Source organism: Hipposideros armiger, unplaced genomic scaffold (genome assembly GCF_001890085.2).
Source record: "Hipposideros armiger isolate ML-2016 unplaced genomic scaffold, ASM189008v1 scaffold_62, whole genome shotgun sequence".
In the NCBI taxonomy this organism is placed as follows: domain Eukaryota; kingdom Metazoa; phylum Chordata; class Mammalia; order Chiroptera; family Hipposideridae; genus Hipposideros; species Hipposideros armiger.
In genome coordinates, this window is record NW_017731412.1 from 2,062,831 (window position 1) to 2,069,357 (window position 6,527).

Sequence of the window (6,527 nt, forward strand, 5' to 3'; positions counted from 1 at the left end):
ACATCCCAGCGACAAAGCTCTGGAATCAAAATGAAATAGGCCTCCGCTGCCCACTCAGGTCTCAGAAACCCCAGGGGTCTGCAGAACAAGCGACGACGGAGCCTCTTTCTGGAGCAGGGGTGTGTGTGCAGGTGTGTGTGGGGGGGAGGTATTATGTGTTAGAAAGAGCACTGGATTAGGAGCTTTTTGTTTCCCAGGTAGATTTAGGGGATTATAGATAACACACATGAACATTTTGGGGCACGTGCCCCTTGGCTTCTGAAGATTTGTTTTTCTTAGAATAGAATGACGAGGGAGTGTTCACTGCACTGAGTGGGGTGCTGGTTATTCTCTGTTGACCCATTTAGTCTCCATCGTCCTCTGCTGGGCTCTGTGCCCCAGGAGGCTGACCCCTACTGGGAATACTTCCTGGGCTTCCTTGCTTTCTGACTTACACAGGGCTCGGTCAATGGGAGGCCCCAGCAGAAGGCTGGAAGGCAGGAGGAGAGAAAGGTTGGAGTATGTCTTCCTGGCTCCCTTCCTGCTTCGGCATTGCATCTTGGACCCTGGTTGTCCTTCAGGCTACAGCTCTTACGGTTCCTCCTCAAGCCCTCACTGTGCTTTCCAGCCCCATTTCTTCCCCTTTAGCACTGGGGCAAGGGACAGCGCCCACTCTTGCTAGCCTCTGGGTCCCTTGTGGATTCTCTTAACCCTCCCCACATCTCCATAAGCAGCCCTTTCATTAAAATCTTTTTATTCGAACCATCTGGGGATGAATTCTGTTTCTAAGATCTTGACTGATACATGAGTTTACCGCCCCGAATGACATAAGTGTGTCTGTGATCATTGCTACGAGTGGATTTCCACAAGCTTGTATTATACCAATTGATCCTGCCATAAATGAAGCTTGCTTGCTCCATTTACCAGCAATATTGTGAGTATTGGCTGTTACAGTTTTAAAGACAGTGTAGGAGTTGTAATTGGCCCCTCAAAGTTTTAATTTGCCCTTCTTTGATGATTAGTAAGGCTGACCCAGTGGTTCTCAATGGGGGAGGGGGGCAGTTTTGGCCCCAGGGGACATTTGACAATGCCTGGACACATTTTTTGTTGTATCCCAAATGGGGAGGTATGGTCCCTCAGGAATCTAGTGAGTAGAGCCCAGGGATGTTGCTAAATATCCTACAACTCACAGGACAGACTCCACCACAAAAAAATGAGCTGACCCCAAATGTGCCAAGATTGTGGAACTGCGGGCTGCCCCTTGCCCATAGACCACGTGCCAGGTCATTTCTCTTTCCTTTGCTGGGATCATCTGTTTCCATCTTTTTGGCCAGAGGCCTGAGATTTAGCCAATCCAGGCTCCAGGCCTAGCTTGGCCATTTACTTGTTATGTGATCCTGGCTGACGCTCCCTGTTGGCCCAGTAAGGTCTTTTCTCCTCATCCCGTGAGTTTGGGTGATGACCCAACGGGGCAACAGGCAGGAACAGGTGTGAAGAAGTATAAACTGCCTTGCAGATCAACGCAATATACTTTCTGAGCACCTACTATGTGCTGGGGGTTCAGATCAGGAATTTACTGTCCTGGAAAAGTACAACAGATACACAGGTAATCCAAGGGGGGCCAATGGACATATGAAAAGTGCAACAGATACACAGGTAATCCAAGGGTGACCCATGGCCAGAAGGCAGCTGTCTGTGAGAAGCATCCTCAGAGCAGGCTAGGAAGGCTTCCTAAGGGAGCAGCCATTCATGCTTGGCCTTGGGGCTGTATTGCCTAGTGGTTAGATTGTGCAAGAGTCAGACTTTCTGGGGTCAAACTCCCCACTGGCTGTATTACTTCACTCAATCGACTTCATTTCATGCACACAAAGGCACATACAGATATATATATGCACAAACCACACACACAATAGCCACATTCACACACATGTGTTATAAGTAATCCTCATGTGACTAATCACTCCTTGGTGTGTGCGTGCGAGTGTGCGTGTGCCTGTGTGTGTATATCCCAGCATCCTCCTGGCAGGCGCACGCCGGCCAGCCACCACTTGAATTAGCACCAAAGGATTATGGGACCCTGGGCCATTAATCTAGGTGACAAACAGGACTCAGAAGGCATATTTGCACCCCGAAATTGAAAAGATTAGGCCATATTTGTCAAGGATTGGTAGGGCTTTATCGCCTCCACGGCAGATGCTGTTAAATATTCATGAGCTGTATAAGTGGGAGAAACCCTAGCTAGACCTGACGACTTTCAGCTGTAGAGGGAGAGGAGGGGGGAGATTTATCTGAACTCAGCAAGGGATGAAAGGTGTGAGATCATGTACCCTGGCTTGCTGGGCACAACACGCCCGCTGTTGGGGGAGGGGGCTGGGCGGGGCGTCCTGGGCAGCTTTGTGAGGCTGGGGGCTGGGCATGGGAGGGGGCTGAGGAGGTGGTTCTTTTCTAGGCTCTTATTTTGCTGCTTACTCACCTGCTGCCCCTCAATAGACGGCCTGCCCCCTCTTCCTGCCTCCTCTGGGTCCAGCCCGATACTCACCACATGGGCAGTGGGCATTTTAATAGTGGGGCGAATGGCTCCTTAGTTTGGACAGGACTCTTGGAGGAAGGAGCAGTGTACAGGTCTCACTGCTGGATCCTGGGACTGGTTCTGAGGTTGTTTTAGGAGCCAGTCTGGGCATACGAACACCTCCAGGGATTCAGGGTCCTGGATCTATCACTTCTCAGTTTGTGGGAGCTCGAAGAAGTCACTCAACGCCCCCATGTCTGTTTTCTTCATCCGGAAAGTGGATTTGATAAGGAGAGTACCCACCTACCTGGGTTGTTAGAGGAGTAAATAAAGCCAGTGGTGTGGTGCCTGGCATACAGTAAGGGCTCAATAGATGGAGGGAAACCATAATTTATGGAAGGCTCATTCTGTGCCAATCATCATGCCCAGTTTGTCCAAGCTCAACAGGGAGCTCAGGCATCGGGCAAAAAGGAGAAGGTGAAGTTATGCAGTCGGGTAAGATAACTAGCTACTAGCCACATGTGATTGTTTAAGGTTAAATTAATTCAAATTAAAAAAAAATTCATGCCAAGTCCTCCAGAGCCCCGTGTGGCTACCATATTGGATAGCCCATCACTGCGGAAATTTCTATTGGACGTCACTGTGCCTGATCTTCCTCCAGCTTAGAAGGGTTAAGATTCTAGTGACTTGCTTGGCCCAGTTTTGCAGGATTGCCTTTGAACCTTGGAGGATAAATATGTCAAATTATGTTTGACACACTGTGGGTTAAACAAAGTGAAACGAATGTCTTTCCTGCAGGACTCCTCAGAGTCTGTACTACGTCCTGGGTATTGTGACTACAGTCGATAGTATTTCCCAGGTGATTTGACCGCACAATTCTTTCTCTCCCCTTCAGATGGCAGTGAGGGGGTCCCTGGAACGCAGAGGAACTGGCCCTTGTACACAAGACTTTCTGTGTCCTCCTCACATGTGATAACCATCCATTCTCTCTCCATCACCACCCACGAGAGGGGAACAGATCAGATTGAAAGTTCAACGGGTGTCCTGGCCCCCCTCCCACACATACACGTAGGAGGGAGGGGACTGAGGGTGCAGAAGAGGAGAACGGAGGAGCAAAGACCGCCCCCTAGCCATGGCCTCGTCAGCTTTCCTCCATCCAGGGCCTCCAGCCGCTGGCCCCTCCAAGGGTAGCCCTGCCCCCACCCTGAGGATTGTGGGGAAGGGAAGGAGCGTGCCAAAGGAAAGGCCATGCAGTGTGGTGGAGACACGTATTCTTCTCCTCGGTGACACAGCGAGCTTGATCTATTTCCTCTGGTAGTGATTTCAACAACAACAATAACAGAAATCCATCATTTCCTTAGCAGGGAATGGAGGGCGGTGGGGGTTTGTTTTTCTTCTGGTGTGGACAGAAAGCTCTTTATTCTCTCCTCGTTGGGGAAGACTTCATGCCAGAGAAGCCCCGCCAGGGCCCTGGAAGGGGACAGGAGACAAGGGACAGTGGGAGCAAAGGAGTCCAGGCTGGGGCCTCTGACCTTGGGCAAGCTACCTCCTCAGTTTGTTCTTCTCAAAAATGGGGAGAACCACTCAGCCAAGAGAGAGGGAGGCAGACAGCACGAGGCAGCCTTGGAAGTCAAAGATAATGGGCCAACTGCTACCAATAATACAAATAACGATCACCTGATGTCATTACAGTGGCTAGCGTAGGGCTTGGACATTGTGATTACGGAGCTCATGGTCTGGGCACTTGCCTTGTGCTCGTGATTGTTGGGGTCTTCCAGTTAACCTTGCAGAGTGGGTTCCTCCACGTCCATTTCCCGCATAATAAAATGGAGGTTCAGAGAGGTTAGGCAACTTGCCCAGGATCACACAGCATGCGAATGGCGGTGTCAGGATACAAATGCAGGTCTCTTTGGATCTAGATCTTGTGCCTTTATCCACTCAGCTAGTGGTTCTCAAAGTGTCTCAGCATCCGGAGTGCGGGAGCTCCTGCCCTAAGCTGGCCTGGAAGTGGTGAAACATCATGTCCCGTTGCTATTGTTGCAATTAGTATATTATTTGAACACGTTGCTACAGAAGCTCATGGCCAACTAGGGAAGAACAACCAGCCATTTATTGCTTTCTGCTGGCTCATATTCCTAGTCTCTCCAAAGGAAAGGGAGGAAGGGCTCAGGGTCTGGTCCAGGCTCCACCACTTACTAACTAGGTGTCTTAGGGTGGGTTCCCCCGGACACAGCCCCTGAGACGGAGATAGGTGGTTTGCTGGGGCATGCTCTGGGGATGAGCACTGGTGGGGAAGGGAGGGCAGTGGGACGGGCAGAGAGAGACGCTGGGCTGTAATGTAGTTGCAATGGTGGCCTCAGCCCATCCCAGGGGAGCTCTGGAGCTGGGGTGGCATTCAGAGATGCCCCAAATGGAGGCAAGGGGGTTGGGCTTTTGTATAATATCCCCTGCATGGATCAGTCATTGCATACGAGCTGCGCTGGGCGGGGACAGGGGGAGTGGTGCAAATCCTGAGTCAGGTACTTCCCTTCAGCCCAGGGCAGGTCCTAGGGAGGGTTGACAGCTGGGAACCATCAGAAGCCACCACTTCCAGCATCTGGGGCATGGGGCTCGGTCTGGGGGTCTGGGTGGCACATCCCAGCACCCAACTCCCTGGGCATATGACTCGCCTCAGTCTCTTCGCCTGTAGAATGGGAACGATGGTATGTTTCTTCCTAGCCTACCCCCCCCCCAGAGTATTTTGATCTAATGACACGACCATGGGATGATAATAGCGGCTCTTGTTTATGGACACACCAGGCTGGACTTAAGGACTTCCTGTGCAGTCACCAGAGACACAAGCGAGCTCACCTTGTCCTCATTCCAACACTGGGAGGTGGCAGCTGCAGTGATTCCTGTCCGGCAGAGGAGAAACAGGCTCAGAGAGGTGCAGTCATTTGCCTGAAGTCTCTCAGCTCCAAAGGGATGCAGCTGGGCCACAGAGCCCGCCTCCATCGCCATTGCACGCTCCTATTTATCGCACCCAGGTGCAGGTGACTTGCGCTATGCAGGTGTGAGAGGCGGGATTTTCCAACCCCCTCTGGGAGCAAATGAGTAATTCTGGGGATGGTGTGTGCATAGGTGTGTGCACATGNTCCTATTTCACAGATGGAGAATTTGAGGCTCTGAGCAGTTAAGTCCCTTGCCTGGGCCACACAGCAGGGGTTTTTTTTGGAAGAGGCTAGGTTTGAAGCGGCAGAGCTAAGATTTGAACCCAGATTTCTAACTGGACCCAATCGCCTTTCCATTGTGTCACAGATCCTAGCATGGGGGCCACTTCCCCAAATGGACCAATGAATATTTACAGAACACAGAGAAGCAAAGCCCCTTGTCGTCCAGAGAGAAAAGCAAATCCTACCCTAGCTCTTACTAATAACTCTGATGATGATGATAATAATAACAGCCACCACGCAGTGGGGACCTGCTCAGATCCAGGAGCCGCCATGATGACCCTGTGAGGCAGTAATTATCATGCCCACTTTACAGATGGGGACAATGAGGCCCAGGGAGGTTAAGTAATTTGCATAAGTTCACACAGTGAGTCTGTGGCAGGGCTTCAGTTAGAGTCTGATGACTCCAAACGTCATGCCCTTCCCAGGACCACTGTATCAGTCAGCCAATGCTGTGTAACAGACTACCCCAAATCCCGTATTATATTCCACTTCGCCGTGGGCTGGCTGGGGTTTAGCTCACCCCTGGGCTTACTCTCGCTGCTGAGGGTTGATTGGTCCACTAGGTTGGGCTTGGCTGGGGCACCTTTGCTAGGGCAGCCAACGGGCAAGTCCTTTTCATGAGATGACAAATGACAAAGAATGGGGCTAGAGAGAACTGGCCTGCAATCTGGATGGGGCGAGAGCATGGAACGTGACAACAGAAGAGCAGAGGGGACTTTGAGAACGTGAACATCACCCCGCTTGATTCTAAAAGGTGCAGGAGTTGAGAGGAGGTGGTCTCCGAGGGATTTTGGGAAGAGGCCAGTTTTAGGTCTTGAGGGGTGGGG